Raw genomic sequence first — 17,797 nt, 5'->3', positions numbered from 1 at the left:
TAACGCAGCTTCTGATGATGCAGCTTCTGGACCTCTTGTCTTCAGAAGCACTATTCTTCAGGAGCACTTTATTAACTTCAGGAGCTGCTTTACTTCAGGAGCGCTTATTCTCTTCAGGAGCAAGTTGCCTTCAGGAACGTCTAAGCTTCAATTTTGTCAAACCTTTTTGCTCTTTATTTGCTCATTCAGAACCAATAAATGATGTAACTTTTTAATTATGGTCCTGTACACTTGAACAAATATTAGCTAGTCCAATTTACAATTTTTAATACCTTATTATCATCAAAACTCTTTAAGGTTCATTGTTAAACACATTTTGTTCCAACAAAGGAATTTCTCTGAATTGGTGAGTAGTTGCAGGATATATGAAGAGGATGCGAAAGCTCATTATAAAGTGATGAGTGACCGTAGAGGTAAGGGACAGCAGAGTCGTCCAAAGCCTAACAGTGCTCCTGCTGATAAGGGAAAACAAAGAATGCATGAGGAAAGGAGACCCAAAGGAAGAGATGTTCCTGCTGAGGTAGTTTGTTACAAGTGTGGTGAAAAAGACCACAAGAGTAACGCATGTGGTCGTGATGAGAAGAAGTGTTTCCGTTGTGGGAAGAAAGTGCATACAATAGCTGAGTGCAAGCGTGGTTACATCGTTTGCTTCAATTGTGATAAAGAAGGACATCTTAGTTCTCAGTGCAAGAAGCCTAAGAAGGCTCAGTCAAGTGGAAAGGTGTTTGTATTGGTCGGTACACAAACGGTTAATGAGGATCGACTTATCAGAGGTACTTGTTTCTTTAATGGTACTCCTTTAATTGCTATTATTGATACTGGTGCTGCATATTGTTTCATTGTTGTTGATTGTGCAAATAAGTTGGGTTTAGTTATGTCAAGTATGCATGGGGAAATGGTTGTTGAAACTCCAGCTACGGGTTCAGTAACCACTTCTCTTGTTTGTCGGAGTTGCCCTATATCCATGTTTGGTAGAGATTTTGAGGTTGATCTTGTGTGTTTGCCATTGTTGGGTATGGATGTGATCCATGGTATGAACTGGTTGGAGTACAACTATGTTCATATTAATTGTTTTAGTAAGTCGGTGTACTTTTCCTCTGCCGAAGAAGAGAGTGGAGCAGAATTGTTATCTACTAAGCAGCTGAAGCAATTGGAACATGAAGGGAACTTAATGTTTTCTTTGATGGCGTATTTGTCTGTGGAGAATCAGGCTGTGATTGATAGGTTGCCGGTTGTAAACGAATTTCCAGAAGTTTTTCCTGATGAGATTCCGGATGTGCCACCAGAAAGAGAGGTCGAATTTTCAATTGACCTTGTTCCGGGTATGAAGCCTGTGTCGATGGCTCCTTACCGTATGTCAGTAGTTGAGTTGGCAGAGTTGAAGAAACAGTTGGAAGACTTACTTGATAAGAAGTTTGTAAGACCGAGTGTCTCACCTTGGGGAGCGCCGGTGTTGTTGGTTAAAAAGAAGGAGGGTAGCATGAGGTTTGAATAAGGTGACGATAAAGAATAGGTATCCACTTCCGATAATTGATGACTTGATGGATCAATTAGTGGGTGCTCGTGTGTTTAGTAAGATTGATTTAAGGTCAGGTTACCATCAGATTAAGGTGAAGGATGAAGATATGCAGAAGACGGCCTTTAGAACACGATATGGACACTATGAATATAAAGTGATGCCTTTATTTTTAAATGCTATTTGAAACGTGATATTTACACCTAAGAGTTTACTAAGTGAAGAATTGGAGGGAGAAGAATGTTTGAATTTTTATTTTATTTGAATTGAAGGAATATTGTTTCCTTGCCTACGTACCCTTTTAAGTGATCAAATCCACCGTAGTTCTCTTCAAAAATTGTCTTTGTTTTTGTTGGTTGATTTTAAGTTTTGGAAAGTGGGATTTGAAAGAAGAGATAGGAGGCCTCCAAGGGCATGAGATTAAGGAAAAAGTGAAGTTGGAATTAGTTATTTACAAAAACAAGTCAAAGTTGGAATTAGTTTCATTGATGCTTTTATTAAGAAAATAAAGAGAAAAATTCACTTGGAATGTGTTCCAAGAGTTTATTTGAAAAAAAATTGAGTGAGATGGTTCAAGTTTTTGTTTGGAAAATTGGAATTTTCTCTAACTGTAAAACCTAAGCATACATCTAAACATGCAATTACCTAACCATACATCTAAACATGCATATCCTAGCCATACATCTAAAGTGAGGTGTGTGCATGTGTGAGTTTTTAGTGTCCATAGTCCATATTACATCATTTCCCTACATACACACTACTTCCTTGTGGGAACTTAATCCCACATAAATGAAATTTAAAGCAACATAAAAGTGTAAAGGGAAAGAAATGAAGAATTGAGATGAAGATGAAAGTGATGGAAGATGCTTATGAAACAATGAACAAATGGTTAGTAATAATAGGCATAGGATAGTAGAAAAATTGGCAAGGAAATAAAGCATAAAACATGGTAAAAATGCAAGAAAAAGTAGCAAAAATGCACTTAATAAAACACCAAAATTCCAAGGCAAATGCAAGAGACTCATAACTCTCCATTTTGGCATTTTTCAAAGGGTTTAGGTTCAGCCCCAATGTAAGAGTTATGAGAAAATTACAAGTCAAGAAACTATGGTATGATATTAAACCTATTTTTGCATTAATTCACACATTTAAACATCAAGTAACTTGCTATGTAAGTAACCAATTATCACATATTCAAAACAGCCCCAAACACTACTTATCAAGCATCAAACAACACTCCAAGATCATTCAACAAAACACAATCATTATGAGCCAAAAGATTGGAATTAGAAAGTGCAAAAAACATCATAAAATTTGGACAAAACAACACAAAATCACAACAAATCCTACAAGTATATTTTCCTAACAAATTTCAGCATACAAAAATTCATATGCAACAATCCTAAATCAATCAACACAAATGCAAAAAGAACTCACCAAATTTTACAAGCTTTTCATCAAGATTTTTCAACAAAAAGTAAAAGAAAAAGCATTAAACCAAGGCAAAATAATTTTCTAGTATTTCTTGATCAATCTTGACATGCAATATATCAAAATTGATCAAAATATACTAGAAAAATTATAGGAATTTTCTTAGAATTTTTCAAAGAGATTTTAGGCATGCAAAGGTGTATTCAGCAAGAAATAGTGTGCATATAGCAAGAAAATAAGGAGAAAGTAGTAACAAAAGTCCAGGCCCAAACACACAAGATCCACATCCAAACAGCAAGCATTAGGGACCGTAAGATTGATCCAATTGGATCAACCCTTGATCCAACGATCAAGAAGGCAAAGGAACATGGAATGAATGTGGTCATGCGCGCATAGGATAAAACAACACAACAAGTAGTAACTAGAAAAAGCTTTTCAAGTGAAACAACAAGCACAACACCAAAACTTTCTCTCTCTAAAGCCAAAGCCTACATAAACTCTCTCTTCTCTCTCTTAAATGTTCATCTTCAACCTCATGAATGTCACCGGAAAGTTCACCAAACTCGCCGGAATCTTCAAAGGTTCGCCGGAAAATTCATAACTCCGGCGACACTTCCGGATTCCGGCGAGCTCCGATTCGAATTTTTTTTACACTTTTAAAACCGGATCGTTATTCTCTTTTTGAATATGAACTCGGAAACATTCAAAACAGAATCAATCCACCTACATCTAACGCATACAGCCGCGCAAATTGGAGGAAAAAGAGTGGAATAAAAAGCTTGGATCAAGAACAATACCTTGATGCTTGACGAAGCTTTGAATGGCTCCGGATTCTTCTTATGTATTCGACTTTGGTGTTGTTTCTCTTCTTCCTTTGCTTCGATTGGATTTCTTTCCTTCGTCCGATTCCGGTTCGTCGTTAATGGAATTGATTGAAGGTTGTTGTTTATGGATGTGATTTTTGTGGAGTTGAAGGTTTGTGATGATGAGTGTTTTTGATGAATCCATGAATTTGGTAATGGATTTGTGGAGGTTTGAAGTTAATTGTGGTGGTTGAAGTTTGTTAGAGATGAAGATTGTGGTGGTTATGGAGGTTTTGTGGTGAGTTTTAATGTGGATGTTGTTGATGATGATGGTGGAGGAAGAAGATTGTGGTGGTTAGAGAGAGGTTGAAGATGAAGTTGTGGTGGTAGAAGTTAGTTAGGGTGGTTAGAGGTGGTGGAAAGAGTTTGTTATGGAGGTTCGAGGTGGTGGAAAAAGTTGGTTATGGTGGTGATGAAGGTGGTTGCGGTTTTGGAGAAGAAAGAGGGAAAGAAAAATTGATTTTTTGAGATTTTTGTGTATTTGTGAAAAATGATTAGTGTGTTGACTCTTTGACCATGAGACCCATTATATAGGTGATGTGTGAATTTTTGGACCAATAGGAGTAGGACATGTGGCGTAACTAACTTCTTGGACAAAAAATGAACTAAAATGCAATTTTAACAACTTGAGGACTAAAATGCAAAATTAACTAAAGTTGCATTAAAAAAGTAATTTGAAAATTAACGTAAAGTGAAACGATTAAAAATAACAAAACGGACTAAAATGAACCAACAACTAAATGAGGTACTTTAAAGTAACCTCTCTCTGTCGAAATTTTATGTGAAATGACCAAAATGCCCTTAGGGACTAAAATGACTCAAATGCAATTTTTTTTTAAAACGGTTTTTTAACAGGGAAATAAAGCAAGAGTTTATACAAGCAAATTAAAAGACTCAGAGACAATTTTTTAGGGATTAAAAAGAACTTTAACACAGGAAATGACTAAAATGCCCCTAGGGGCTAAACTGACTCAAAGACTTCAAATGTGATTTTTGAAATGGATTTTAACATGGAATTAAACAAAAATTCATTCAAACCAATTGAAAGGACTCAGGGACAACTTTTCAAAGATTGAAAGAAATTTTAACATAGGAAATGACTAAAATGCCCCTAGGGGCTAAACTGACTCAAAATGACTTCAAATGTAAATTTTGAAATGGATTTTAACATGAGAGTGAAACAAGGACTTATACAAATCAAATAAAAAGACACAAACAATTTTCAAGGACTAAAATGAATTTGAATGCAGGAAATGACTAAAATACCCTTTTTCATGAATTTTGCAAATAACATTGAAATAAGATGCAGAGGAATATGCAATTGATCAAAGACAAATTCAAATGACATGAAATGCAAGAAAAAAAGAATTGAGCTAGTATTTTTAGGTCCAAAATTAGGGTATAACAGATACCTCCAGAAGACAAAGAACTATATGCTTGTTTATAAGGAAGTTGATGATTTAAATGTCGTTGGATATTCCGATGCTGATTTCGCTGGATGCCCTGATGATGAGAAGTCAACTTCTGGATATATCTTCAAGATGGTTGGTGGTGCTATATCCTGGAAGAGCGTTAAGCAAACTCTAACTGCCTTATCCACAATGCAAGCAAAGTTTGTTGCATTGTATGGTGCTGCAACCCATTCAATGTGGTTAAAGAATTTTATCTCAGCTCTTGGTATAGTTGATTCCATTTCTCGGCCATTGAAGATATTTTGTGATAATAGCTCGGTTGTCTTCTTTACCAAAAATAATAAAACGACTTCTGCTTCTAAACACATAAGGATTAAATTCTTAGTTGTTAGAGAAATGCTGGAGGATAATGAAATTGAGGTTGAGCACATATCCACCGAAGAAATGACTGCAGATCCATTAACTAAAGGGCTTAGGCCGTTTATATTTACGAAACATGTTGAAAATATGGGAATTGTAAAGTCCTTTGATATTTTTAATTAGTGGGAGAAGACATTAATTGTATGTGTTCATTTTTAAATTAATGAATTTATTCTCATTTTCTTTTTATTATTACTATCATGCTTAACATGCATTTTTTTTTTAATGGAAATTTTATTTGAGATTTGTCTCTGATTTCTCTTGTGGAAATGATGTTTCATATGAAATGTGATTTTAATCTCTTTGGGAAGATTGTCATTTCTTTCATGAGAAAGAAATTGTGTTCCGGAATGGAATGTTTCATTTGAAACATGAATCTCTTTTAAGGGATTGATTGTACTTTCTTTGAAAGGTACAATGAGGACTTGTACACAATAGTATACAATGATCACAATATATATACTATGATGTGTATTGCATTAGTACACTTATTTGGTGATCATGACAACAAGAAATGTTAGTTATGTGGTTGTGGGTGACATAAACTCTTAATGGTTTAATTTTCACCTATAGCTCTAGCTGATAGGTTTTTTTGCTTGTCGGCATTGATCATGGTTATTTGTGATTTTAGTCAAGATACAAAAGTGGCCACTATTATTCAACCAATGTGTTTTTTAAAGTTTTATTTTATTTTATTTTGGTTTTTTTTTGTTTTGTTTTGTTTTCTTTTATTTATCAAATCAATGTTGCCCAAGTGGGAGAATGTTAGAAATTTTTTGGTCTTCCATTGATTTATAAAATTAAACATTGGTTGAATAGTATCTTGATGGGTCTTGAAATACCTATATTGTGATCAATAGATATTAGACATCACATGGTAGGTGTACTTGAATAATGTAGCCTATAGTTGAATGAATCCATGATGGGTGGAACCATTCAACTCTTTATGAAAGGGTATGGTTTGATACCTAGTGACTATTCATGAAAGAATTGGTAGAACCATTGTAACCCTACATGAAAGGGTAGGTCCCCTCTCCACTTTCTCTATAAATATGTCTTGGGGCATATGCAAAAGATCATCCATGTTATTACATACTTACCCATCAAAGTTTGAGAAAGAAGGAGAGGAAGATCCTATCCAACATAATTGGAATTCAAGATCATCAAAGAGCATACATACGCGTTGACAATCAATGGCGTCAAGAGGTAAGTCCTAAACCCTCTTATTTAATTTTAATGGTGTCCTAATTTTCATGCAACTATGACTGAAGTTTATTGTTCATGATATGTAAATTATATTTCATGATCTGTGATAAAAATTAACAGAAAGCCCATTTTAGTTTCTCAAAAATTCACAAGACTTAATTTAGTCATGCGAAAAATAATTTGTATTTATAATTTGGTTTCTTCTATCTTTCTTTCGTACCAAATTATTTAACAATATCTTGTTGGACTTTATTTTCTTTCTTCTATCATTTTTTTATCAACCAAACAAAGTGTATAGAGGTTAAATGTTAACTTGTCCCGATTTATTTTTCTCAATGACTAAAGTTACTTTTATTTTGTACCAAAAAAAAAAATAAGTTACTTTTATTTTTCTGAGAAACTAAATTGGATCTTTCGAATTCTCTCAAAGACTAAAATGAACATTCACATTTTATAAATAAATTGATTTTTTATGAAATATAAATTAAGTTTAAAAGAGATTCATAGTTGGAACAAACTAATTTTATTTAATATTTGATCTTTATTTTTGTTAAACATTAGTGTAAATTAGTTGACACAGATGGCTGTCCTAAACAAAATTGTGCGGGTGGTTCATATATATTTTCTTTCTTCTAAAATTGACAATGCAAATTATGTTTGTGTGGTTCTTATTTATTTTTATTTATCTAATATTGGGTGGATTATTGATGTTGATTATTTTAGTACTACAAAATAATAAGGACAACTTTTTTTTTGAGAGGAAAATAATAAGGACAACTATAACTACAAAATAGACTACCAATGTATAAGTGTCTATTGGATAATAAAAAAGTGGTGAATCATAGATATCTATTGGATAATTTTAGTATTTAAATAAGAATAGTTTTTTTTTGCTTACAAAGATAATAAAAAGGAATAAACAGGAAAAAAAAGGAATAAACAGGAAAAAAAAAAACTAACTATGCTCTGAGAAAGAAAGTGTAGCAACGTCACTTCTAAGAATAGTTTAAATAAGAATAGTTTTTTTTTGTGGTGGCCGGGGTTTGAACTCTGGACCTTGCATATTTTTATGCATTGTCCATACCAACTGAACTAAGCTCATGAGGACTAAATAAGAATAGTTTAATCAAGCAAATGGTGCTTCAGCTAAATACTAATTTTTGTGCGGACGGATGTGACATGGAGGAGAACATCAACCATCTTTATTTATTTGTGACTTCTACGAAAAAAATTGTTTTCATATTTATAATTGGATAGGTCTAATTACAGTTCATCCGCTCATATCTTTGATCATTTACTTCAATTTGTAGCTTCTTAAAAAATATTTGTTCTGTTCTTAATTTGATTTGACTTTCATGCATCTAGATCATTTGACACAAAAGGAATTCATGAGTTTTTAAACAAAAGGGGATTGTTTTTAAACAAAAGGGGATTATCTTCAACATCTATTTGAGAAAATTAAACTCCAATCTTTATGGTGGCCGAAGGCAAATCATCTAACTTTTGCTTCTAACTATCATAAGTGGTGGCTTTGCCTTCTTTTGTGTTTGGATGTTACTATTTAGTTTTGTTTTGTGTTCTTTTAGAGAGATTGTATTTTGGCTCTTTTATTGTTTTTAATTTATGGATCTCTTAATCTTTCGTGACACTCCTTGTGAAAACGACAAGTAAATTTAGTTAATATATTTCATTTTATTTTGTTAAAAAAAATTGTTCTTAAATCTCGACACCCACTTGTTTAGAAAAAATACCAACCACTAAATCTTGTTGATTTATGAGAAAGAGCATAAGAGTACGTGCAGGTGCACCATGTTTATTCGACAGGAGAAGAAGGTCGAAGGCAAAAGATAAGAAATCAACAATTGATGGGAGTGTCCTACTCAAATTCTATTCAATCGCATAAACCTAAGGATATGAGGTTCAACTTATCACTTATCTTCATAATCTAATATAACACCCCAATTGAGCAAATAGTTATCTTTGAAAATTGAGAGCTGTTTATTAGAGAGAAGTAAATGAATAATAGCAAGTTTGTATGTGTTCGATTTCTCTTCTTTATATTATACTAGACTCTAATAACCTATAAGATGCACGGGTTTTGTAGAGTTTCATATATAAAATATCAATTTGACTATATTATTACTTGTATAGTTATATTTAAACTCAGAAACAATCAAACTAAGTGATGATTGAGAGTGATCGACATGCACAATCTCAAATAAGCAAATTAGCAACATTTAGTTTACAGTGGCGGATCTTGAATTTTTTTAATGGGGGTGCCAAATATTTTTAGAATATATACTAAACAGTTTTAAGAAATTAGCAGAATGATTGATCGGTCTAGCGGTTTATTTTATTTTCCTCCTGGAACAACCATAGAGAGCAGTGGTTCGAGTCCGGTCCCCAAGGGACCTCTTTTTTTGAATAAAATACTATTAATATATTAATACAATGGAAAATATAAAAAATAAAAAAGAAGGCATTGAGGATCAAACCCACGCCCTTAGGGGGGTTTCTGAGTTGGTCAAACCATTACGGCACCCATGGAACATACAAAATTTTATGCATAATATGACAATTATAGTAAACTTGGGGGATGCAGTGGCACCTGCAGGTCCCCACTAAGATCCGCCACTGTTAGTTTACATCAACAAAAATGAATAGGAAAATTAACAAAAATGAATATGCAATCAAAGTCATATATTAGATTCAGTGGAACTAATCAAAGGTGAAAATGAACACAATAAAAATGATAAATCATAAAGAACGTTGTAATCAAAAGAAAACAATATACAAAAGTCTACACCAAGAAACTCGTCCTACCCGCAAGGGCGTCTAGATCTATAAAAGGGAAAAGGAACTACTATGTGGTAACGGGAAGGAAAAAAAAATGAAAATGAACTGCTATGTGATAACTGAAAAATATTAATATTTTTTTTTGTAGTGGTCGGGGTATGAACCCCGGACCTGTAGTGGTCGGGGTTTGAACCCCAGACCTTGCATATTTTATGCATTGTCCCAACCAACTGAGATAAGCTCACGAGAACGAAAAAAATATAATATGCTTAATACAATTTTGATCCCCTATTTTCGAAGTTGTTAACTTTTGATACCTCCTTTTCTAAAACCGGATTTTTGATCCCACGATTTAAAAAGTTAACAAAAAATTACCGTCTCCTTTCTCTTTAGATGATGTGGCATGCTCTTTAATCATATGGATCCTATGTGACATTGCTGACGTAGTATCATCATTAGACATCATTTCAACGTCATTAATTTTAAAATATATAATTGATTTTAAAATATATAATCCATTAATTTTATTTTTTAATTTAATTGATAATAATTAAAGTTTAAGTCTGGTTCATCCTTCCTTCAAAAAAAAAAAAAATCTGGTTCATCCTTCATCCCAAATTCATCATCAAAACTTCATTATACCCAACACAACATCCATCATCATCATTCATCCTCATCACAACACCCATCATCTATGAACTCTTCCTTTTCTTCTTCGTTTTCTTTCTTACCCTTTCAACAACCAAACTTGTTACATATTCCACCCCTTGGTAGTTGAATTTAAAGAAGGGTGTAATGGTTAGGTGAGTAGTGATGATATGGAATTTGAAGCAGGAAAAAAGAAGGAATAACAAAGAAGAAAGAAGAAGGATGGTGACCATGCTTGAGGAAAAAAGGCAACAGTGTTAGATGGAGGCGACAATGAGACTAATTGAAGAGATGGGCTCATTGAAAATCAATTTGAAGATTTTTGGTGTTAGGGTTCTAGAATAATATTGATATTTTATTTTCAGATTTTTATTTTAAAAGTGTAATTAATTTTCCTAAAAAAAAAAGTATAATTAATTAATTTTATGGTTATATTTTTAATTAAAATGACGTGTAAATGAGGTGCAAATGATGACTTGTGAAAGCAATGCCACATCATTCAAAAAGGAGAGGGACTCGAAATTTTTGTTTACTTTCTAAATAGGGGATCAAAAATCCGATTTTAGAAAATGGGGTATCAAAACTTAACAAATTTAAATATAAGGGGATCAAAATTGCACTTAAGTCGATATAATAATGAAAAGAATAAAGATAAAGTTCCCGACAAAATTATCAAGAATTTATCCCGATAACTGTAGCTAGTTAATACAAAAAAAAAATTGACACCACTACCTCCTTTATCCCACCAAATCCGGACTGTTCACCAATACATGCTTTACACACATGCCTTCTTGAATTTTCACGAGATATTCTTCGGGATCTTTAGCACTGCTCTAATGAAAATGAATTGCTTTGAGAAAAAGATAACCGCAAAGGCTGCTAAATCTGCCACATTTATTAAAAAAAAATAAGGAAAATAAACTGGTAACCAAAAGTAAAAACAATAATGAAATGAAACAAAAAGTTGTGATGTGTTGTCATATGCTACTTCACTACTATGCTATGAAACGACTACAAAAAAACAACAAAAAAGGTGCAAAAATTACACCAATTTAAGCTATTAACTTTATTTTCTTAAAAATAATATTAACATGTCTTGTTCCTGAATTTATTCTTTCTCAACCTTCATATATGATTACATTCATGTTAAAAGACTAAAATAAACAACTTGAAAATAGTAAACATAGCGAGAAAGCAAAGTAATTTTATAATGAGCAAATAGGCAATTACTGTAACACCCTAATCCCACATTTTATTTTTATAATAAAAATGTATTCAAATAAATAAACACGCAAGGGTGTCACACATCTTCTAAAAATCCAAAATAAATTAATTTATAACTTCAAAAATGTCGCAGCGGAATAATAGAAAAAAAAACATCAATAAAAGTGTCACATCATGAAATCTCCAACAAAACTAAATTCAAATGAATTCTAAAACAAAGTCTAGAAAATAAATAAAATTAGGATGTCCCGACTCTTAGTGTTACTAATCAGAGCACCGACTATATAAAACTCCAAAAATGCAAATAAATAAATGAGGAGGCGCCAACGACGTCTCCAGCTACTCACTGCTACTAATTCTCTTCTTACTGCGAACCTGTACCCGGCGAGAGTACAGTCCATATTTAAGAGGGTGAGAATATATCCAACACAAGAGATGCATAAGCACATGTATAGATTCAGATAAAAGAGCACATATTATATTTAAGCATGTATACATCACAGTCAGATAATGTTCTCTTTTAAACATATACATAGATATAATAAAATCAATAAGCATCAATCAACACCTTATAATGGCAAGTAAGCATCAACATCATTTAGGAATATTATAGAAGCACGTCATTGAATATCACATCTTTAGATAGTTACACAACTTTAAATAACACATCTTTTAATCACACATCGTCAAATAGACTTGCAATTATGTATGCAATGCGCCTAACTCGACTCTATATGCATGCGGTACCGGTTTTGGATATCAGAGTTATGTTACTGATTTATCCCCCATCTTTAAATCACATCTTTAAATCGGACTGACCATGAATGCATGAACACCAAGTAATGACTCGACAATGCACATCTTTATATGACTCGATAAATACACATCTTTAAATAGCACCATCGTTAAATATCACATCTTTATATAACACATCTTTAAAGTACACATCTTCAAATAACACATCTTTATATAGCACATATTTAAATCACACATATTCAAATAACACATCTTTATATAACACATCTTAAAATGACATATCAATTAGACATCATTTAATAACTTGTAAATTGACACGACACACATGTCGTATTTAATTTAGAAATAATTATAAAATAATAATAATAATAATAACAACAACCTAAAATCAAAGTCATAACTATATACCAAAGTCTAATAATAAAGTAGTAGTAACTTTTACTACTTTAATTATTATCGAATAATTTTAATAACGACTTAAAATTTGAAGCACATATATATCTAATAACAAGTGTGTGTTCTATTGTTATAAAAAAATGTGGACGTACTTTCAATTTGCTACAAATCAATTTGTTCAATTCAAAGACAAAAGACACGGCAGTTATCATGTAATCTCCAGGAATTAACCACGCCAAGCAAATTATTAAATAAATAAATGACAGAAGCAGTAGTTTACATATATGTATATATATGACACGACATCAATGATAATAATAGCAATCAACAAATGAAACCAGAGCAAGCACAACAACAATGAATGGTTACAGCACAGTGAACAATTCTCAATCAATGGAAATTAATTAAAAATAGCCCCGCATGGTATATGCTACCGCTCCAAGTAGTAATAATAACAATTCACAATTGAAATTGAGGTAAAAGTAGTGCATCAGCAGGTTATATATTACAAGTAAGCAATTAAATTGGAGTGAAAGGAATTAATAGCAATCTGTGACTTGAAATTTAGAGGAAATATTTAATAAAGCTATATTATAAAATACGGTAGTCACAGAATTAATTGATTTTCTCTTTTCTGGCTATGTGAATATAATTAACGTAAAAATCATCAACCAATTTCAGATAGAACAAAAGCAACTTCACAATCCTAAAAGAATGACATGCAACTAAATTCAAAGAGAGGACAGATATCGACAAATATATTTTGATAAACGAAATCAAATATATAATCACAACAACAGAGAAGAACACGAATTTAACATAAATTCAATAAAAGATCATAGAAAAACAATGGAAAACAAAACCCTTCACTATCCTTATGTTCATACAGCCCTTATGGTGAATAGAGACTCCCCCTTACCTCTAGTTTTGGTAAACTGATGAATTCCTACGGTTGAATCTCTTCCTAAGCTCTTCTCTCTTTGGCTCCTTTGCCTCTTTTCTCCACAACCCTAGCCTTTCTTTTGCCGTCTCGTTTCTCTCTTTCTCGGTAACCCTTTTCTCTCTAATTCTCTTCTCTATTTATAAGCTTTAATTGAGTTTGTTACTAATCTTTTCAGATTACCTCTAGGTTTGTTACTAATATTTTCAGATTACTATCTCCACCTCTAGAGTTTGTTATTATTCTATTATAACTATTAGGCTCCACTATTTACACTATTTACACCTCCTTCTATTTATTTTAATTAAAACACTACTCAACTTACTTAATTAAACCTCTGTTTTACTAATACGTCTATATTCTCTTATATTTGCTAAAAATATTCTTTATTCCTTAATATCTCATAATCTTCTATTTTTCAACAATTCACTAGTTCATCTATTCACTAAATACCCACAATCCTACAACATATATTGAAAACATTAAACAGACAATTCCTAGTAATATTAATATTACTAATATTATATAACAATAATATCAATAAATTAATATTTAAAAATTGGGGTGTTACAATTACTCCCATGAAATTGTAAGTTTCGTCCATTACCCCCCGACATTAACAAAACTTCAGGATTACTTTCAATCTAGCCCTGTCAAACAACACAATTTGAATTTATTATTCGAAGTCAGTTTTCAAAATATTTTCTAGCACCATTGATAATTGAAGCAAATAATTTTTACACTTATATATATTGAATAAATTTATAATTTTTTGATAAATACTATACACGTTATATATAAATATATGAAGAATATCAATCATTTTAACTTTCATCGTAAAAATAAACAAACTATATCATATGATACTTTAAAATAAACAAATTATTAAAAATATTAAAAATAAAAAATTATCCCGCGCATGGCGCGGGAACACACACTAGTAAGCTAACATATATGACTCAAGAAACTCATTCTTCTTTCATTCATTTTCCCTCGCCAGGGTTTTAATTTTATCATAGAGTTCAAAATCATTACCAAGAGTTGACGGATCCCATTTTGACCAGTCATTAATTATACAAGTATTTAATCGTATCCAATATCCTTTCAACTAGCACCTTAAAGTATTGTTTAGAATCAAAGTACAATAAATAACATGTTAATTACCATGACAATCTCAGGTCAAAGAAAATCATTATATTCTTTCTTGAGAATTTTTCTATTGACATTTTAACGTAATATCAATCATTAGAAATTCTCAGTCGAGTCAGTTCAATGATTACATCACTATATGCATCATTTATATATGTAATTTAATAAATGAGACTTATTAATCTTTATCCAATAAAGACTATCACATATATATTGATCTATCCGAATTATTGATGTCCTACTCACAATAATCATGCGATCAAGAACAATTTAGATTAAAAAATAATAAAAACTTGTTTCTCATTATCATAATCTCTATCATGATAACAAATCTATAGTTTTAATCAAGGACGTTATCAAGTTAACTATTTCACAAAACAGTAAACAAAATAATGAATATTTATTAAGTCTAAAATTGGTTTACTTGGATCTTGGGATCTCCAACAATATATCGATTCATTGAAGTTGATTTAAGTTTTTCTCAAAATCCATTCAATATAATCAATCCAGACAACCTATGTATCAATTGATACAAGTTGTTGTCACAACATGAAAATATAAACAAATCCATACTATTGAATGTATCGATTCATAGGCTGAATTTTTTTCCAAAAACTTGAAATTATTTTCGCTTTCAATTACAGTTTATTATAATCAATCCTATGGTTGTTTAACACTTAATAATTAGGAAGATAAGTCCAATGTACATCAAATTTATTCTATTCTATTTATCCTAGTTTTGACCTCATTATGAAAGAGAAAACGCATTCACAGAACTTTCCATAACTCCAATCATTTCTCATATTGCGGGGTTTCAATGATTTCGAGACATATTTTCCAAAAAAAAAAAAACCAACCGTAAGCTCTTACACATTCAAACACATATAGCTAAACACACATCTAGCTAAACATTTAAGAAAAATACTCTTGATAATTACAATTCAACGTGGATCGATATTTTTATTACGACGATAAAACCATACACTTGCGGACTTATGATTAGCGAGCCACAAAATAATCATATTGGTTCTGGATGTAGATAACCAAATTTAAGTTAAGACAGAAAAAGAAAGATACTTAGGAGAAAGAAGATTCATTTTAACCAAAAACAACATTCTTCTACAATGCAGTTTATTAAAAACTATATTGACTTAATTTGTCAGCATGTTGGTTCGTAACACAATTTCACTGACACTGGACACATGTAAATTTAGAAATTCCTCATCTCTATTAAACCCAACAAAGATGGACAAAGCTTTATTTCAAAAGTAAATTTACTTTGCTTGTTTTGTTTATCATGCCACAGAAGGTGGAGGAGCGATAGGTATCAAGTACAAGTCATCTTTTCTTTTAACTGTCGGTCCAAATCTTGATATTGCAAAAAAATTCAAATTTGAATTAAGATTCTATTCTGGTTGCTGAGACATCAAAAACCTTGATGTCACAACCCAATGCAAAAATTTGTTTATATGAAAATCATGCTTGACATGGCTAAAAATATTGCTTTATTTAAAAGAGCTAGTGGGGTAACTATCAAACATTTTTCAAAGTTATACTACTTCAAGGAGTTTAATTATTATACTTACAAAGAGTATAGCCTTAATATTGTTGTTAGTCAAGCATATATCTTGGTCACTGTTCTCACCACCCTGAAACTTTAGAAGAACGTCTACCAGATCTTCTGCTTCAGTTTGTCCTTCGTTTTCTTTTGACTTTGCTTCTTTATGTTCTACGACGATGTTTTCTAGTATCTGATCAACTTGTCTATGCAACCTCTTAAGTTTAGGCCTTTGATTAAAAACAAGTTGAAGCCATTTGGCTGAAGGAAATAATTCAATTATTTCAAAACCTCCTCCAATTGATTCTAAATTTCCCAATGACGCAAACTGTTCTTGGGCTTTGCATTTGTCGCCAAACGCAGCCCTTGAAATGATAGAAATCATTGATGTAAGTACAAGTTCAGTGATGCAACTACAACTTGGAGAGGAAACAACAATTGCAGAGATCTCTCCAATCCAAGTTGTAGTTGCATCAAGGATCCATGTGTTTTGGCCAAATCACTCAATTTTCGATGTGGGGTAGATGTAAGTAGATGATGCATGTGTCCAATAATAGGTAGCTTCCATGGTCCTGGAGGTAGGTTTGGAGATGGACCCTTTTTCATGAGATTCTTCCCCATTTTCAATGCCACAAGCATTGAGAGGAAAAATGAGACAAGGAAGAAGAAGTAAAAAAATTGGGATCCATGGGAGATTTAACCAACTAGAAAGGTGTACCGATGCTAGCTACTAGTTTGGTTTGTTGTAAAGGCCAAGGAGTTGAAATTTTATGGAGAAAAGAGCAAAGGGAAAGGTGAATTAAAGTGTCAATAATGTAAAAAAAGAAAGAACATGGGGAATGCTAATGAGTGTCTTTAGAACATTGATTAAAGTATTAAAAGTAGTAAGTTTGTATTAAAAATTTGTGTAGTTATTGTATTGACAAAAGTAATAACTTGTATTTTCAAAATAATTTTTTTTGATGAGAGGTCATCTTACGCTATTTTTTACATACTGCCTCTGTCCCTATATATAAGCACTCATTTGACTTTATTTTTGTCCCTAAATGTAAACCCCTTTTTAAATTACTAGATGCTTTTATTATTTTTTCTAAACATACCCTTAATTAATACTACTAACTTGTCTTGAAATATAATTAAACCCCTCACTTAATTTTGATTCTATTTAAATTTTAATTCAATTATTTTATTAATAGGTAAAAAATCGTAAATATTAAAAATAAGGAAATTTTAATTCAATTACTTTGTTAATAGGCAAATTTAAATTTTAATTCAATTATTTTATTAATAGGTAATAACTGCTAATATAAATTCAAAATTAAACTTGAATGAACAGTGCACAGTATACACGTGAATGAACATGAAAAGCAACCGACAGCAATTCAACTATATCTTATCATTTTCTAATGAGAAGCAATTCACTTTTTGCATTGCTCTTAATAATATGCTATAAGTAGCGGCAATAGGAATGACTCTTTTCTC

General features: G+C 31.8%; 1 pseudogene; it reads left to right on the top strand.

Annotated features, from left to right (window-relative positions):
- Nucleotides 1-1,495, top strand: part of LOC146929128 (uncharacterized) — a 29,494-nt pseudogene extending 27,999 nt beyond the window's left edge.
- Nucleotides 1,496-17,797: the final 16,302 nt, after the last annotated feature.

This window comes from Medicago sativa, chromosome 4, assembly GCF_051527215.1.
Source record: "Medicago sativa cultivar Bolivia chromosome 4, Bolivia_mono, whole genome shotgun sequence".
Taxonomy (NCBI): Eukaryota; Viridiplantae; Streptophyta; class Magnoliopsida; order Fabales; family Fabaceae; genus Medicago; species Medicago sativa.
This window is presented reverse-complemented; position numbering and strand designations above follow the sequence as displayed.